Source organism: Pleurodeles waltl, chromosome 6, assembly GCF_031143425.1.
Source record: "Pleurodeles waltl isolate 20211129_DDA chromosome 6, aPleWal1.hap1.20221129, whole genome shotgun sequence".
NCBI classification, from domain to species: Eukaryota; Metazoa; Chordata; class Amphibia; order Caudata; family Salamandridae; genus Pleurodeles; species Pleurodeles waltl.
This window is the reverse complement of record NC_090445.1, coordinates 97808062-97827884: the sequence shown is the minus strand read 5'-3', so window position 1 is coordinate 97827884 and position 19823 is coordinate 97808062.

The following is a 19823-nucleotide window of genomic DNA, read 5'->3' as shown; positions in this document are numbered from 1 at the left end:
CTTGCTGGAAAGTAGCACTGAAATGTACACAGCATTGAGATAGGCGAACAGTTTTAGTTTGTGTGGAGAGAGATAGGGGCCCATGACAGTAGAAAAAGAATCTCTTTGCTGTTGAACTTGAGGATGGAAGCTACAGGAGGTATCCTTAACGAGGTGCTCTTGGAACAGAGAAATCTTCAGCTCGATCCTAATAAACCTGCAGCAGTGGTGAGGTGAACAGAGGGATGCTGTTTGTGATTATAACCGTATGAAATAAGAAGACTCTTCCTGATCTTTTCTTTCCTGGATTTCTTGATTTAGGGCCCACAAACGTCACATGGCTTCTTGTGTACGTTATCTAAGAGAATTCATCTTTCATTCAAGTGTATGAGTCTTTATTGATGTATTAAGGTATAGGGGCCATCCAGTGAAGAAAGAACACAGTCCTGTTTAGCATTCACCAACAATAATAATTCTAGAATGTAGCTTTCTTTGACGACGCCTCTCGGGGCTCTGAGCTCGATTGTGACATCATTCACCAGTGAAGCCATTTATAGTTAGGTTGAAGTTTAGGGCTTGAACCTTGCAGGATTGCACCCAGCAAAACGAATATCTATTTGACAGTATTATAGCATTTGATAGCACTTACTTAGTACCCGGAGGGTATGCTATAGTACTTTTTTAAACGGACAGCATGGTACACCACATGGGCGCTCGACTGAAGGTGCCTATGTGGTGAAGTGTTTCCATGACCTTGATGTGGTATATGAACATAAGGTGCCTGGACCCAGACAACCAGGTGTAGCCACTCAGGTATCTTTAATGGTGAATACTGAGAATGACTGCAAACCCCGCTACCCCCTGCACACTGGATCTGGACACACAGCCCTGGGGGCTGGGAATCTAGGGCCCCACCAGTGACTGCGGTGGACGGTGCATGTTGGAGCATCCGCACCGGTTTCACTTGCGCAAGAATGTTTGCAGCTAAAAAATGAGTCTTTGAGAATCTGGCCCCGCCAAATATAGCATTAACAGTACAGACTTTCTGAATGAGCTTTATTCTAGGAAGTCAGAGGAGCGATGGAGGGCAGTGACACAAAATGGTGGGAAGTCGCGCCCTGGGGGAGATAGATTGCTGGAGTGTGACGTACAGGCTGGGTTTCACTTCCCAGTACGGCCCCTAATTAGCTCCGGTGAGCGCCCCCGAGCAGGGTGGGGGTATTTCTATTCAGGGCAGAGTGCTCAGCTGGTCGCTTCCTTACAGTGTGATGGTGGTGCGAGGACCACCTGGCTGCCTGGCGTCCAACAGCAGGAAGCCTTAAATCACACATCAACAGCGCTCAAGCCATGCTGCCTCTCCACTGATATGGGCCCAGCCTCACTGTCAACAATAGGGGCGTGATTTACCCTTTTGAGTACATGTATTATTGTTCAGTATTAACAAACTACACTTCTGTAGCAACTCACACGTTTGTAGTAAGTCCAGCACTACACATGGGCATACACTGACACTGCAACACTCTCCCACAGAAAATAAAACCCCATAGCAAATATGTGCCAATGTTAAGTTAAATTGTTTAAAATAGTTAAAATACTAATACATATAAATGAATATTAAAAACATATAAAAAGTTTATATTTAGTCATGAAATCTTTAATAACTAGTTTGAATTCTAAAAACTATGTAAATTATTATATATTTTTTTAATTTAGTGACCAATTTGAAGTGAATTACCTATTTTGAATTTAAAAAAATATCGTAACATGAAGTTGTTACATTATTTTTTAACATTCAGAACAGGGAACTGTATATTTGATAATTACTGTTCACTTACATTAATTAGTCATTACACCTACCATTATTTATGGAAGGTGATGGAGAAAGTCTGGAGAGTACTTGTGTAAGGGGCTCTGTTATTGTGGCATCTCTCAAGGAAGAGACAGAAAGGAAGAGACAGGCAATGGAGGAATGCCAAGGTACCTGAGCCCTTCGCTTTCCGTAGTCTGTGCTGGTTCACTGCTTTTCCCGTGACTTCTAGCTACCAGGCTGTCATGGGTGATAACTTTAGTCAGCTCTGGCTTTTAATCTAACAGCGCTTTGTATGTTTTGTTAGCCTTAGAACTCGCAGGCATGAAGTGTGAAAATTCCATGGCCATTCAAAAGAAAGAACTGCTATTTTATTTTATAAATACAGAAGTCTTCATAAACAGAAAGAGGAAGGCCCAAATGTGAATCCAAAAACCAGACTGTAGGGAACCTTTTGCCCTTCCTGAACACAGGGAGCCCTTGTGGTGCACAGTCATGTGTCCCCTCCAAGGCTTGGATCCCCCACCCACCTCTTGGCTGTGTGTGTCATGATTATGGAGTTATAAGACATGGGATTCTGCAATCATGTATAAATGAACGTCTCTAATTTCTTTATATTCAGCGGCTAGTGACACACTCAGTCGCCGCTTATAAAGAAAAGACACCAGAACTGGACCTTAATAAGTTATTGCAGTCGAGTTCTGGCATTACAATGCCTACTGCCAGAGACAGCAGCCGAGATGAAAGGCAGGGCGGGTCACAGAGCAGCTGTTTAAAGCAGCACAATGAAACATTGCTTTTCCTTTTTCGGCTTTATTAATTAGCTTACAGTGACTAGCTGAAAGAACTTGAGTATTTTTTGCATTCCTTAGATAATTATAGAAGACTTAAAATAATTCTGCATATGTCTACACATTCTGAGTTACCGCAGCTTTTTATTTAAAAAAACCCAGACTTGTATTGAACTGTTTCAAATATCTTTTGGCAACAAACATCTAACAGGTTTTTGATGTGTTTAATTTTGTACACAAGGTTCTATTTTTATACTTCATGTTTGCAAACCTGCTCTTTCCGAAAGAGCTCAGCACCAAGGTTTTAAGTGGTTTGTGAGAAAGGTGATGGTGTGACCATGTACTAGATGGGATAAAGTACTTGGCATTCATCCTCGTTCCTCTATATGGTTATGGAATTCCTGAGTGACTTGCAGTATCCTTATAATGTACTCAAAAAAAGAGAGGGATCAGGAGGAATTATGGTCCAGTGTATATCCTCCTAGTGGATACATCAAAATATAAGTGATACACTGTTCCAACCATGAAGAACGGAAACTGGTGGCAGGGGTCCTAAATTCTAGGAGCAAGAGGCCTCACACATCCATAGGATGTCATGCTTCATCATTGGCACTGCTCCTCGTCAGACCGGCACTGCAATGTCTGACGGGCACCACCCCTGGTGGGGGGGCTCTTTGCCGGAGATCTTTTTGTATGGTGGTGCCGTGACCCCAAAGGTGAAAGAAGTGTCAGCGGAGTTTGTCGGAGCTGCTCTGGCCAGGCGGCAACCTACCCCGGTCCGTGGTTCACTTCAGGAACTCTTATGACTATATTTTTTAACCTTGGCCCTGACCGTCCATCTGGTCTAATAAAACTATTGTCTCAGTGGCGGTTTTGAGAGTCAATTTTAACCATGTTTTCTTTTGATCTCTGCTGACACTTCTTGGATGTGTGAGGCCTCTTGCTCCTAGAATTTAGGACCCCTGCCACCAGTTTCCGTTCTTCATGGTTGGAACATAATGTACAACAGGGGGCACTTTCACAATAGATCTCAGACACACACGGACCGCACTTAATCAGGGAATATCCTAAAACACTGATTGTTGGCGATTGTTAATAATGCAGGAGTGTCAAGGGAACTGTTCTTTTCTCCTCACTGGTTGGGCCCTGAAAGGGGGATTGCAGAGGTAAAGTGCTGCAGAGAGTACTGTACCTTGTTATCAGAGAGAGTCTAGCCATTTCTCCATCTATGGATGAAAGGGCTGGAGAGAGTCAACCTTAACTACACATGATGTGGGTGAAGGAGGGCTGGGGGGTCGGTGGGTCAACTTGCCTAGAAGCTAAAACTTGGAGTTGTGAACTGACAATTTACTTCCTAACCTCTGACAGAGAGGGCAACATTGCACTGCAGGTGTTTTTTTTAATGTAAAAAATATTTTTCCTAGCTGTGTGGTCCCACTAAATGTAAAGGATCCTTTGATGATGGGCAAAAGTCACACTGGGGAAGGAACTCACACCCACGTACTGGAAGGCTGCTTTGTGGAGAGAAAGACACCAAGGAGCGAGACTTACGAATGCAGTGATAGCAGGCACCACACATGAGCTTACGCATGCAGTGACAGTGGGCCCCACACATGGGCTTACACATGCAGTGACAGCGGGCACCACACATGGGCTTACGCATGCAGTGACAGCAGGCATCACACATGGGTTTACGCATGCAGTGATAGCAGTGGCGTTTTTAGGTTGCAATGGGCCCTCATGCAAGAAAACTAACTGGCCTCCTCAATTGGATGACATTTTACTCTGTCAACTGCCCCCAACACTCCTCAACCTCCTTCGATAGAGTCTGTATCAGCCATATCAAAACTCACTACCATTCTCATATACGCAATATTGTATTTCCAAATCCAGCACTGCATTTCTGCAAATCAAAGCTATAACTGTAAAAAGCATTACCAAAGCCATCAGGTTTGGCGCTTGTAAAGTGCATATACACTACGACATAACATGCAAGGACCGTACACTCACATTGCTGCCCTCCCATATGTAAATCCCTCACACTCCACTTACGTAGGCATGCGCCTCACAGCACTCACTCAGGCGCAACTTTCAACTTGTAGGCCACATACGCCTCACTCTGCACTCACACAGGCACAACTTTCAACCTGTTGACCACTTACCCTGCACTCACAGAAGACAATTATCATTATTATGTGTAATTTGTAAAGTGCATGGCTACCTAAAAAAGGTTTCCCAGCGCTAGGCTCAGTTACGGAAAAATAGATCAAGCCTTAATGCTGTCAAAAGAAAACCAGAGTTAGGAGGATTCTGAAAGTTGAAAAAGCCACATTTTAAACGATTTGCAAAACAGAGAGTGCGTGACACTTGCTCAGTCTTGGAGGTAGTTCATTCCAGAGTCTTGGTCTGAGGAAAAGAATGCTCAAACTCCTTGGAAGGATTTCCTAATTCTAGGAATTGCAGCCAACTACATATGACTAGAGCGCAATGAGCATCCCAGGGAGTACCAAGACACCAAGCTCTTAGATAAGCAGGTCTGGAATTTGAAAGGCATTTGTGCATATAGCATAATGCCTTAAAATGCAAATGGCGCTCGATGGGTAATCTTTGTAAGGTCCGTAGCATACTAGCTGTGAAGGTGAGTTTAGGAGAGTGGAGCAAAAGCCATGCAGCAGCATTTTGAATGATCTGGAGGCATTTAAGTAGAGCTTTTGCCACACCCTGATATAACACATTCTCATAGTCCAGTCTGGAAATGACCAAGGCCTGAACCATGGTTCTCTCAGCAATGGTAAGGAGACAATAAAGAATCTTCCTGAACCAGTTCAAGATGCAGAAACAAGTAGTGTCTACTGTATTAATCTGATGACTAATAGTAAGTTCGACATTAAGCCACACTCCCAGGTTCTTCATAAGCAACACTGGGCTAGGGGTATTGCCCATAGTTGAAGGCCACAAGTGGGATCCCCAAGGGGTAGGGGGACTACCCTCCAGCAGAGCCTCTGACTTATCACCATTTAATATCAGGGAGTTGGTGCACATCCATGATGAAACTTGGGTGAGGCTAGAGTTAAGGTCCTTCATGTTGTGATTGTTCTTAGGTGACACAGATACAACAATTTGTGTATCATCTGCATATGAAAAAAGTGTACATCCACAGTTCTCCACTATTTCTTCCAAGGGCCTGACCTATAGGTTTAAAAGCAATGGACTCAAAGTAGAGCCCTGGGGCATACCTAAGACTAGCAGGTAAGATTTTGACCCATGTTGGTTAGTGTGGACCTCAAAAGTGTAGTCATGCAAGAAAAATCTCAGCTAGGCTAGGGCAGTGTCCTGTATTCCCATGCCCTCTATTCTTTGTAAGAGCGTGGTGTGATTTACCACGTCAAATACTGCACTGAGATCTAATAAAATCTCAGCAGCTCTGCCATTGTCCACTCGATGTCTCAGGAAATCAGTAACAAAGAGTGAAGGGTGGAGTAAGCCAATAAGTTCTGTAAATACTGTGAGTTGTTGGTTCACATGTTTCTTCAACACCTTAGCAATGATGGTTAATAGAGATATAGGTCTATAATTAGACCAAGTCAGAGGATCCAGAGTTAGACCTGTCAGCTCTTGATGTGGTTTCCCCTGTTCTTTTGGCTTCTGACCTCCTGTTATTATCCTGTGCTGAATTTAGTTTTTGCTGGCTTTAGGACTCTCAGCACTTTATCACTGCTGGCCAGTGCTACAGTGCAAGTGCTTTCTGTCACAATTGGGTTGGTGATTGGTTTTCTCCATGATTGGCATATTTGATTTATTAGTAAGTCCCTAGTAAACTGCACTATGTGTGCCCAGGTCCTGGAAATCAAATGTTACTACTGGACCTGCAGCACTGATTGTGCCACCCACATTAGTAACCCTGTAAAACTGTCTCAGACCTGCAGCTGAGGTGTCTGTTTGTGCAGTTGTAAACTGCCATGTCGACCTGGCAAGGGCACCCACTTACCAGGGCCAAACCTTCCCTTTTACCACATGTAAGTCACTCCTAAGGTAGGCCCAAGGCAGTCCCATGGGCAGGATGCAGTGTATTTCAAAGGTAGTACATGCAGTGGTGTGTTTTACATGCACTGATAGTGAAATACTGCTACATTCAGTTTTCACTATTGCAAGGCCTATCTCTCTCATAGGGTAACATGGAGATTGCCTTGAAATATCTTTTAAGTGAAGTTTCCCCTTGGGAGCAGATAGAGTGTGGAGTTTGGGATCTCTGAACGTACAATTTAAAAATACGTCTTTGGGTAAAGTTGGTGTTTAGATTTTAAGTTTGAACATGGCACTTTTAGAAAGTGCCGTGTCCTCCGCCTGCTTCCTCACCCTCCGCATGCTCCGCAAGATCTTCCGCTGGATCCCCGCCGACACCAGAAAAACCGTGACCCACGCCCTCGTCACGAGCCGCCTGGACTACAGCAACACCCTCTACGCCGGGACCACAGCCAAACTCCAAAATCGCCTGCAACGCATTCAAAACGCCTCGGCCCGCCTCATCCTCGACATACCCCGCAGCAGCCACATCTCTGCACACCTGAGACACCTGCATTGGCTCCCTGTCAGCAAAAGGATCACCTTCCGACTTCTCACCCACGCACACAAAGCCCTCTACGACAAGGGACCGGAATACCTCAACAGACGCCTCAGCTTCTACGTCCCCACCCACCTCCTCCGCTCCTCTGGCCACGCACTCACTGGTGTCCCTCGCATCCGCCGTTCCACGGCGGGTGGGAGATCTTTCTCCTTCCTGGCGGCCAAGACCTGGAACTCCCTCCCCACCAGCCTCAGGACCACCCAGGACCACTCCGCTTTCCGGAGACTCCTAAAGACCTGGCTGTTCAAACAGCGATAACCCCCCCCCCTTTTTCCCCTAGCGCCTTGAGACCCGCATGGGTGAGTAGCGCGCTTTATAAATGTTAATGATTTGATTTGATTTGATTTGAAAGTGGGCATTTTCCTGCTTAACAATTCTGCCCCGCTGCCTGGCTGCTGAATACACATCTGGGTCAGACTGTCAGTTGGATTGTTAGTGAATTCACTCTAGACAGTCACACAAAGGGAGCTGAGGTGTGTCCTGCATATCCTGATGGGTCTTCCTGGGCTAGAGTGGTAGGAGGAGTTGACACCTGCACCTGAATAGAGCAGTGCCTGCCCTCACACAATATAGTCTCCAGCACCATGGATTGTGTCTGGGGCCATGCCTGGGAGAGTCAGTGTCTTGTGCACTACAAAGACTTTCCTTTGATGTTTGCCTACTTCAAAGGCAGAAATCAACTGCTGGCCCCACAACTTCAGAACACTTCTGGAATGAGGACATTCTGCCAGGGAGAAGAGCTGGATGCTTGAGGAGGACATGCCACGCTGCCTGTTGCAGTGCTTTGCTGACGTGCCGCTGCTACTTCTGCCCTGGGAGTGAAAGGACTAGACCTTGCCTTCTACATCCTGCTTTACAAGGTTCTCCAAGGGCTTGAACTGAGTTTGCCTCTTGTTAGAAGTCCCAGGGACATCAAAGACTTCATCTGCCAGCACCTGGGATTTCTTTCTGAGAGTCCTGATTCACCATGTGATGCCAAATACAGTTCCTGGGCCCTTGGGAGTGAAGGCTGGCCTAAAAACAAGAATAACCAGACACACCAACTCCGGACGACTCAAAAACTGGCGCCGCTGCCTGACTCCGTTATTCTGGCTGCACCCAAAGTCATGGTCCCCGCTGAAGTGTGATAATTGCAACCGACACCGCAGGCCCGATGCTGCCACAGCACCACTGAAGTCTGCGACATTGTGAGTCCCAAGTGCTGTGTCAGCAACGTCTGTTGCGGTGCCTGTGGCCCCACGGTGTGACCACAACCCAGAGAGGAAAGCATCATGTCTTGACACTGCCGGATTGTAAGGAACCAATGCCTCTCTACTGATGCCGCATCACCTCCCCTGCAACCATAAGGAGCCAACACCTCACCTCCCTTGCCTCGCAGTAAGGAACCAAAACCTCACCTCCCTGATAGCATATGATACAAACACAAAGTGGCTATGCTCTTGCGTCGTACCTCCAGTGTGTACATTAAGCAAAAAGTCCAATGTCCATTGATCGCAGATAGTACTGCCAAGGGTGCCAAACTGGTATAACGCCCAACCACTTCTGGTGCAATTGTGTCAACTGTGAATCAATCAACATATCAATCCATTGCTTAGTATATCAATCCATTGCTTAGTATATCAAGGCACACCACATAAAACCTGGTAGTCCATTCCTTGCTGTGCTGAGTCAATTAAAGTTCAACATCAACATGATAGAAATGTTATTCATCCAAAGTAAAGTAGATTCAATGGGAAAACAGCCAGTCCAATGATACAACAGCTGACACATGTTTCGTCAATATGACTTTCTCAAGGCTAAGGTATGTGTATGCTCAAAAGTACCCGGAATGTTGCAATAATCCCAATATTCAAACCATACTGCAGCAGGTAAGTTAGAGGTTGTCCAAGCATGTGATATGTTGCAGTTCAAATAATAAATGCGACCAAGATAAGTCGCAATCGATAGTCTGCTTCCCGCGTAGTGAACTGACAGCAGTAAGAAACTGACACCACACCGGCTCCAACCCTGTGCAACATGTTTGTTTCATCATTTTCAAAGGTACCATACCTGGCGGTCCGTGCGACTCCATGAATGGCACCCCACTCCCTTGCAAGTGGCATCAAGACTGTTGGGAATGACGCCATCAATGACATTGCGATACCCCAGTTGGAGCTGTTGCATTTAGAAGCGCATTACTGAAGTTTAATCTTTAAAAATTAATATCTTGGCTTGTGTATGTCGGATTTATGTTGTTTTGGTCTTGTTTTACTCAGATAAATATTGGCTATTTTTCTAAACTGTCCATTTGTAGTGTTTGTACTGTATTACTGTATGTGGGTACAAGTAATTGACACATTGCCTCTGAGATAAGCTTTACTGCTTGCGCCAAGCTACCCAGGGTGTGAGCATGGGTTATCCTAGCTGTGTGACTCCCTTACCCTGACTAGAGTGAGGGTCCCTACTTGGACAGGGTGCAAACCACTACCAACTAGAGACCCCATTTCTAACATCAAAGTTTTTTTTTTTTAGTAGGGGGTAACCAAAGCCATCGTCCAGGTTTTAGGAACTGTGTGGAACTCATTTCTGAGTGTGGACGCATTGCTCAGAAAATCAGAGTCCCATTGGAGAAAGTTTCTCCTGTCTCAGCTGTCCAGGGTTCCACAGCTTGATGTTGGCAAGGACAAGGATGATGTTGGATTCGATCTCCATGGTGATGCATTTTTAATTCTTAATTATCTAGCTTTGCTGTGTGCATGCATAAATATATATATATTCACTGCATACATATTCAGCGTTGATATAGTGCATTTTTTTCTGATTATTATTACTCAACTGCTGTGATTATTTCAGTAGCTGCACATGTTTTGCTGCATTCAAGTTAAATGCTCACGTTAATATTTTTTTATACTTTCGTTTGAGCCCTGTGAAGTCCCTTAAAAAATTAATTACTCAGACTAAGAGTGCTGCATTCTTTAGCTTTGTTTAATCTTAGTTTGAAGATAAGTAGAACAATTTGGCGTAGTCATTTGCAGGATACAAAGTTAAAGATTTAAAAGTGAAAAATGTTTGGCAAAAAGTCAAAGGCAGTTTCCCAGATTCCAAATAACATACCAGAGTGGAAAAAAACACCCTATGAAGTTCTTGCGAATGAATGGTCTTGTGGAGTACGATTATGTGAGAACTGGGACTGAAGTCTTAGTGATGCTGAGCCAAAAACTGTTTACTCTGTTTACAGAAAGTGCCAGTAGAATGGGGATGTGATTTATCTATTTTAGGCAGATGGGGCTGGACCCTGTTATCTGCTTAAAGACAAATGCATGAAAGATAAGTGCAGTTGGAACAAGAAAACCAGCAATTAGAGCGGCAGCTAGTTGAAGCGAAACATAATGTAACCATGATGTCTTGTCAGAATAAGTTAGTGCAAGATAAAGCGGATACTTATCAACTGTCACTGAGAAGGCAACTATCTGCGTTGCCCAATACATGTATCGGAAACGTAGGGGTAGATGTCAATCAAAAGAAAGTATTTAGAAGCGCATTACTGAAGTTTAATCTTTAAAAATTAATATCTTGGCTTGTGTATGTTGGATGTAGGTTGTTTTGGTCGTGTTCTACTCAGATAAATATTGGCTATTTTTCTAAATTGTCCATTTGTAGTGTTTTTACTGTGTTACTGTGTGTGGGTACAAGTACTTGACACATTGCCTCTGAGATAAGCTTTACTGCTTGCGCCAAGCTACCCAGGGGGTGAGCAGGGGTTATCCTAGCTGTGTGACCCCCTTACCCTGACTAGAGTGAGGGTCCCTACTTGGACAGGGTGCAAACCACTACCAACTAGAGACAACATTTCTAACATCCATGTTGGTTTTTTATTTTAGTAGGGGGTAACCAAAGCCATCTTCCAGGTTTTAGGAACTGTGCCCTCCAACCAAGACAAGTTCAGTAAATGGGCAAGCTGCTGTAAGACAGGTTAGCAGAGCTTACCAAGAACTGCTGGGGGACAGGGGTTTAATGGGGATCCTGATTTAATAGATGCATGGATAGTCTTAAAGGAAAGCACATCTAAAAACTGAAACATCTCCAGCATACTGTTTACTTTGTGGGGGTTAGTTTGACTGCTCACGTTACCTACAATAGGAAAAGCCGCACGCAGTATTAATCTTACATTCACATGAGCATATCCCTCACAATGTACTCACAAAATATGGTAGCTATACTGCACTCATTCAGGCACACTGCACACCCACAGGCACACCTCTCACTAGGAAGGTGCAGAGTTTGCACAGATTGTGGCATAGGAGAGACAGGATGAGTACCTGGTGCATTGGTCCACTAGTATAATTCAGTCATCTCTTGAAGCAAGCTACACTGACACCCGAATGACCACTGAGGTATCAGTCTGATCTTTGTGGATTTTCGTGAAGAAGAGTTTTGCCATCAAGAAAACTCCCACCTGCTTTTCAAAAACAAGGTGGTGGTTTTCGTTGCAGTGCAAGCATTTGCTAAAATAAAGAAAGAAGTAAAGAAAAACAAAAGAAAAATATCCCAACAAAATGTGGAGAGAATGTACTTCAATAAAATGATTCAAAAGTAAAGCTTCACACTTGTCTACCATCGTGGAACAGTGAGGAATGACAGTGTATGCAGAATTCCATTTTAAGTTGATGGCATGGTTTTGAAGCTTGCATCAGCAATGCCTGGTGCTCTGCATAGGAAAGCTGTGGTCCAGTAGCAATAACAGCTGAGCTGCTGGTACTCTTTTCACTCAATTAATATTAGTCTACAATTGCAGGTGAGCTGTTGGGGGATGAACTAAAGGAAATATCCCATGAGGTCGTACTTCTCTGGATGTAAGCAGGCAAAATAGTTATCATCTATTAGGCAGAACCAAGCATTGGCAACAAAACCAATAGCTGAGAAGGGCTGATACACCTCCCAATTGTATGTATGCTGTTCTGAATGGCTGAACATATATGTGAATGACACTCAGTTTGATGAATAACTGAAGTTGGCTTACCTGAAGCCCAGTTTCTCTGTGAAAGATTATGTATTATTTGTGAGAAAGCATGAGGCTGGTGAGAAAGCTAAAACAATCTTTTGGTCAGACCTAAAACTCAGAGAAATAAGAGCACAAGTGAGCAGGAGCAAAGGTGTTCCTTGGCTCACATGCGTAAGATTTATAGCACTGGCAAAGTGCACCAAAATCTTCCCTGAAAGAAATGGAACAAGTATGATACTGCAGAACCAGTGCAAGTTCCCTTTAAAGGCTTGGAACAAATAAGGTACTGCAGTGCCAACCAGTGCAAGCTTCCTTCAAAGACACAGAACAAGTGTGCTACTGCAGTGCTAGCAAGTGAAACCCTTCTCCAAAGACATGGTACAAATGTGGCACTGCAGGGTCAGTGCAAGATTCATTCAAAGAAATGGGATAAGTGTTGCACTCGGGGTCAGTGCAAGCTTGCTTCAAAGACATGGATTAATGGTGGTACTGCAGGGCCAGCCAGGACAAGCTTCTTTCAAAGTCATGGAACATGTGAAGTACTGCAGTGTGACTGGAAGCTTCCTTCAAAGAGATTGAACAAGCATGGCATTGAACATCACCATTTAATGCTTCTCTTAGATACAACGAACAAACAGCATTTTTTTTAGATTTGGTACAAGTGTAAGGAACAACACTGGGGTGTATGAGTGCAAGCTTGGCTCACATGCTGTAATGCTATCTGTATTTAACCACCAATTCTATCTTGACCACTGGCTCCATTTTGTGCTTAGCTTAGCTTCAAATGCCGTCGCTTGGTGGCGCAGGTATTTTTCCATGCACAACTTGTTCTCTACATTAAACGTGTTTTTGCTTTTCTCACCAGGGAAGGGAACATAACATGGGGGATGCAACGATGATAAGGGTGTACAAGGGTGAGAATGTTTATAGCAGAGAAGGGTACGGCTCTGTCTTGGAAATACACATTGGGATCTGGCCAATCCTTTTGTGTGTTTTCAACACTGACCAAGTACAGCCAGTGCTTGAATTTCACAACTTACTTGAAGGGAGGGGGGAGGTTACCAGAACCTTCCTCTTGACTTTGTTTAAGGTATATAAGGTAGGGAAACGTGGCACTGAGGCAGAAGGAACTCATTTCTGAGGGTGGACGCATTGCTCAGAAAATCAGAGTCCCATTGGGGAAAGTTTCTCCTGTCTCAGCTGTCCAGGGTTCCACAGCTTGACGTTGGAAAAGGACAAGGGTGATGTTGGATTCGATCTCCATGGTGATGCACTTTTAATTCTTAATTATCTAGCTCTGCTGTGTGCATGCATAAATATATATATATTCACTGCATACATATTCATTGTTGATATAGTGCATTTTTTCTGATTATTATTACTCAACTGCTGTGATTATTTCAGTAGCTGCACATGTTTTGCTTCATTCAAGTTAAATGCTCACATTAATATTTTTTTATACTTTCGTTTGAGCCCTGGGAAGTCCCTTAAAAAATTCATTACTCAGACTAAGAGTGCTGCATTCTTTAGCCTTGTTTAATCTTAGTTTGAAGCTAAACAGAACAATTTGGCGTAGTCATTTGCAGGATACAAAGTTAAAGTTTTAAAAGTGAAAAATGTTTGGCAAAAAGTCAAAGGCAGTTTCCCAGATTCCAAATAACATACCAGGCTGGGAAAAAACACCCTATGAAGTTCTTGCGAATGAATGGTCTTGTGGAGTACGATTATGTGAGAACTGGGACTGAAGTCTTAGTGATGCTGAGCCAAAGAACAGTTTATTCTGTTTACAGAAAGTGCCAGTAGAATGGGGATGTGATTTATCTATTTTAGGCAGATGGGGCTGGATCCTGTTATCTGCTTAAAGACAAATGCATGAAAGATATGTGCAGTTGGAACAAGAAAACCAGCAATTGGAGAGGCAGCTAGTTGAAGCGAAACATAATGTAACCATGATGTCTTGTCAGAATACGTTAGTGCAAGATGAAGCGGATACTTATCAAACTGTTACAGAGAAGGCAGCTATCTGCGTTGCCCAATACATGTATCGGAAACGTAGGGGTAGAGTCAATCAAAAGAAAGTTAATTTAGCTATTCCTAAAGCAGGATTAAATTGGGATCCAGAAATCTGGGACACAAATATCTGGGACTCAACCGATTTTTCAGATTCCAGTGAGGAGTCAGTTAAAAAAGGTGGGGGCCAGCTTGAGCCTGACGAACAGGAAGTGTTTGGAGCACAACCGACGGAAAATGCAGGGCACCCCACAAAACCAAGGGGGGTCAGATGCACTCTCTGGAACATTATACACAAGCGGAAGTCAATGATATGATAGAAAGATTCAAACAGAAATCTAGGGAAACATTACTTACATGGATGGTGCGGTTATCAGACACAGGAGCCTCTGGAGTAATGTTAGATATAGGAGATGCTCCTAAGTTTTATACTCTTAGCACTGACCCCATAATACAGGAGCAGTTTAGGGGTTATCAGTTAACCAACAGATCGCCCTACTGCAGCTAGTAATCGTGGGGTGTAACCATAAGTATCCTACAGATACTCTGTCAGTGTGAAATAACGGTTTTTGCCTTGCTCCTCCAGCTTACAAGCAAGTAATAATGACTCTCTTAATTAACCCCTTCTGTGCCCAGGACGTAATGGTTACGTCCTGAGGCACAGTGCTGCTGTGCCCAGGACGTAACCATTACGTCCTGTGCACAGAGCCCAGAGGGAGCGCTCTTGCTCCCTCTGTGGGGTTCCCCCCCACCCCCCCAAGTCAGGGATGGAAGGGGAAGCCCTTCCCCTCCCACCAACGACCCCCCCAACCCCCCCTGTGATGTCAGCGCGCGAGCGCGCGCTGATTAGTCACAGGGTCTCCCCCATCGCGCTGGAAGCAGAGCTTCCAGCGCGATTGAAAAAGAAATGCTTTTGCATTTCTTTTTCAATCCCATGGGGGAGGCCCCGAGAGGCTTCAAAGGGAAGGAAATGTATTTCCTTCCCTTTGAAGTCTCTCACAGGTTTCAAAAGCCGGATTGCTTGCAATCCGGCTTTTGAAACCCCACTAGACACGAGGGATTTTTTTTTTTCAGTGAAATTGGCAAAAGGGAGCGACCCCTTGGGCAAGGGTCGCTCCCGGGGGGGCATTTTTTTAGGAAGGCCTTTTCTGCCCCCCCTGGGGGCAGATTGGCCTATTATTAGGCCGATCTGCCCCCGGGGGGGGCAGAAACCTCTAGGCACCAGGGACCTTTTATTTATTTTTTTGTGATGATTTCTTTTTTTTTTAGGTGGGGAGCGATCCCTTAGGCAAGGGTCGCTCCCCTACGGGGCAATATATATTTAGGCCATTTCTGCCCCCCTTGGGGGCAGATTGGCCTATTTTGATGAGGCCAATCTGCCCCCAAGGGGGGCAGAAACCATTAGACACCAGGGAGTTTGTTTTTGCGCGCGAATTTCACACAACGGGAGCGACCCCTTTGGCAAGGGTCGCTCCCAGGGGGGGCATTTTTTTGGGAAGGCCTTTTCTGCCCCCCCGGGGACAGATCGGCCTATTATTAGGCCGATCTGCCCCCAGGGGGGGCAGAAACCTCTAGGCACCAGGGATCTTTTTTTTTTTTTTTTCTTTTTGTTATGTTTTCTTTTTTTTTTAGGTGGGGAGCGACCCCTTAGGCAAGGGTCGCTCCCCTAGGGGGCAAATTATATTTAGGCCATTTCTGCCCCCCTTGGGGGCAGATTGGCCTATTTTGATGAGGCCAATCTGCCCCCAAGGGGGGCAGAAACCATTAGACACCAGGGAGTTTTTTTTTTGCGTGAATTTCACGCAAGGGGAGCGACCCCTTAGGCAAGGGTCGCTCCCTGGGGGGGGGGATTATTTTAGGCCATTTCTGCCCCCCTGGGGGGGATAGATCAGCCTATTTTGATTCGGCTGATCTGCCCCCAAGGGGGGCAGAAACCACTAGGCACCAGGGATTTTTTTGTTTTTCTGTTTTACAGATGGGGAGCGACCCCCTTGGACAAGGGTCGCTCCCCTGGAGGGGCAAAATGTATTTAGGCCATTTCTGCCCGCTTTGGGGGCAGATCGGCCGATTTTAGGTCAATCTGCCCCCAAGGGGGGCAGAAACCACTAGGCACCAGGGATCTTTTTTTTGCGCCGTCACACAAGGGGAGCGACCTTGTAGTCAAGGGTCGCTCCCCGGGGGGGTGGGCAAATTATTTTAGGCCATCTCTGCCCCCCCTGGGGGCAGATCGCCCTATTGGTATTAGGCCGATCTACCCCCAGGGGGGGCAGAAACCTCTAGGCGCCAGGGCAATTTTTTTTTTTTGTGTTTTTTTTTTGTGTTGTTTTTTTTTTTAGAGATGGGCAGCGACCCATCAGGCAAGGGTCGCTCCCCTGGGGGGCAAATTGTATTTAGACCATTTCTGCCCCCCTTGGTGGCAGATTGGTCGATTTTAGGTCAATCTGCCCCAAGGGGGCAGAAACCAATAGGCACCGGGGATTTGTTTTTTGGCGCCAATGTCACGCAGGGGGAGCGACCCCGTAGGCAATGGTCGCTCCGGGGGGGGGTGGGGGTTCAGGGGGCAAATTTATTTTAAGCCATTTCTGCCCCCCCCTGGGGGCAGATCGGCCTATTATTAGGCCGATCGGCCCCAGGGGGGGCAGAAACCTCTTGTTGCCAGGGCAAATTTTTTTTTAGTGTTTTTTTTTTAGTTTGTTTGTTTTTTTAGAGATGGGGAGCGACCCATTAGACAAGGGTCGCTCCCCTGGGGGGCAAACTGTGTTTAGACCATTTCTGCCCCCCTTGGGGGCAGATTGGTCGATTTTAGGTCAATCTGCCCCAAGGGGGCAGAAACCAATAGGCACCGGGGATTTGTTTTTTGGCGCCAATGTCACGCAGGGGGAGCGACCCCGTAGGCAATGGTCGCTCCGGGGGGGGTGGGGGTTCAGGGGGCAAATTTATTTTAGGCCATTTCTGCCCCCCCTGGGGGCAGAAACCTCTTGTTGCCAGGGCAAATTTTTTTGTTGTGGTTTTTTTTTTGTTTGTTTGGTTTTTTTTAGAGATGGGGAGCGACCCATCAGACAAGGGTCACTCCCCTGGGGGGCAAACTGTGTTTAGACCATTTCTGCCCCCCTTGGGGGCAGATTGGTCGATTTTAGGTCAATCTGCAACCACTAGGCACCGGGGATTAGTTTTTTGGTGCCAATGTCACGCAGGGGGAGCGACCCAGTAGGCAAGGGTCGCTCCGAGGTGGGGGGGTTTTGGGGGGGCAAATTTATTTTAGGCCATTTCTGCCCCCCTCTGGGGGCAGATCGGCCTATTATTAGGCCGATCTGCCCCCAGGGGGAGCAGAAACCTCTTGTTGCGAGGGCAAATTTTTTTTTAGTGTTTTTTTTTTAGTTTGTTTGTTTTTTTAGAGATGTGGAGCGACCCATTAGACAAGGGTCGCTCCCCTGGGGGGCAAACTGTGTTTAGACCATTTCTGCCCCCCTTGGTGGCAGATTGGTCGATTTTAGGTCAATCTGCCCCAAGGGGGCAGAAACCAATAGGCACCGGGGATTTGTTTTTTGGCGCCAATGTCACGCAGGGGGAGCGACCCCGTAGGCAATGGTCGCTCCGGGGGGGGTGGGGGTTCAGGGGGCAAATTTATTTTAGGCCATATCTGCCCCCAGGGGGGGCAGAAACCTCTTGTTGCCAGGGCAAATTTTTTGTTGTGTTATTTTTTTGTTTGTTTGGTTTTTTTTAGAGATGGGGAGCGACCCATCAGGCAAGGGTCGCTCCCCTGGAGGGCAAATTGTGTTTAGACCATTTCTGCCCCCCTTGGGGGCAGATTGGTCGATTTTAGGTCAATCTGCCCCAAGGGGGCAGAAACCACTAGGCACCGGGGATTTGTTTTTTGGCGCCAATGTCACGCAGGGGGAGCGACCCCGTAGGCAAGGGTCGCTCCGGGGGGAGGGGGGGGGTGTTCGGGGGGCAAATTTATTTTAGGCCATTTCTGCCCCCCCTGGGGGCAGATCGGCCTATTATTAGGCCGATCTGCCCCCAGGGGGGGCAGAAACCTCTTGTTGCCAGGGCAAATTTTTTTTAGTGTTTTTTTTTTAGTTTGTTTGTTTTTTTAGAGATGGGGAGCGACCCATCAGACAAGGGTCGCTCCCCTGGGGGGCAAACTGTGTTTAGACCATTTCTGCCCCCCTTGGGGGCAGATTGGTCGATTTTAGGTCAATCTGCAGCCACTAGGCACCGGGGATTCGTTTTTTGGCGCCAATGTCACGCAGGGGGAGCGACCCAGTAGGCAAGGGTCGCTCCGAGGTGGGGGGGTTTTGGGTGGGCACATTTATTTTAGGCCATTTCTGCCCCCCCCTGGGGGCAGATCGGCCTAATATTAGGCCGATCTTCCCCCAGGGGGGGCAGAAACCTCTACGCGCCAGGGCAAATGTTTTTTTTTTTGGTTTTTTTTTTGTTTGTTTGTTTTTTTAGAGATGGGGAGCGACCCATCAGACAAGGGTCGCTTCCCTGGGGGGCAAACTGTATTTAGAGCATTTCTGCCCCCTTTGGGGGCAGATTGCTCGATTTTAGGTCAATCTGCCCCCAAGGGGGCAGAAACCACTAGGCACGGGTCGCACCTGGGCAGGGGGGGTTTGGGGGGATGGGGGGGTCAAATTTATTTTAGGGCATTTCCCCCCCCCCCCCGGGGCTGGCTGAGCTAGAGGCCAAAATCCACATGTAGGCACTTTGCAAAAAAGACCTCTGTTTTCTGTGAAAAAATATGTTGTGTCCACGTTGTGTTTTGGGCCATTTCCTTTCGTGGGCGCTAGGCCTACCCACACAAGTGAGGTACCATTTTTATGGAGAGACTTAGGGGAACGCTGGGTGGAAGGAAATTTGTGGCTCCTCTCAGATTCCAGAACTTTCTGTCACCGAAATGAGAGGAAAAAGTGTTTTTTGGCCAGATTTTGATGTTTGCAAAGGATTCTGGGTAACAGAACCTGGTCAGAGCCCCGCAAATCACCCCATCTTGGATTCCCCTAGGTCTCTAGTTTTCAAAAATGCGCTGGTTTGCTAGGTTTCCCCAGGTGCCGGCTGAGCTAGAGGCCAAAATCCACACGTAGGCACTGTTTTCTATGAAAAAATTTGATGTGTCCAAGTTGTGTTTTGGGCCATTTCCTGTCGCGAGCGCTAGGCCTACCCACACAAGTGAGGTATCATTTTTATCGGGAGACGTGGGGGAACGCTGGGTGGAAGGAAATTTGTGGCTCCTCTCAGATTCCAGAACTTTCTGCCACAGAAATGTGAGGAACATGTGTTTTTTTAGCCACATTTTGAGGTTTGCAAAGGATTCTGGGTAACAGAACCTGGTCCCAGCTACACAAGTCACCCCATCTTGGATTCCCCTAGGTCTCTAGTTTTCAGAAATGCACAGGTTTGGTAGGTTTCCCTAGGTGGCGGCTGAGCTACAGGCCAAAATCTACAGGTAGGCACTTTGCAAAAAACACCTCTGTTTTCCTTCAAAAATTTGGTTGTGTCCACGTTGCGCTTTGGGGCGTTTCCTGTGTCGTGGGCGCTAGGCCTACCCACACAAGTGAGGTATCATTTTTATCGGGAGACGTGGGGGAACGCTGGGTGGAAGGAAATTTGTGGCTCCTCTCAGATTCC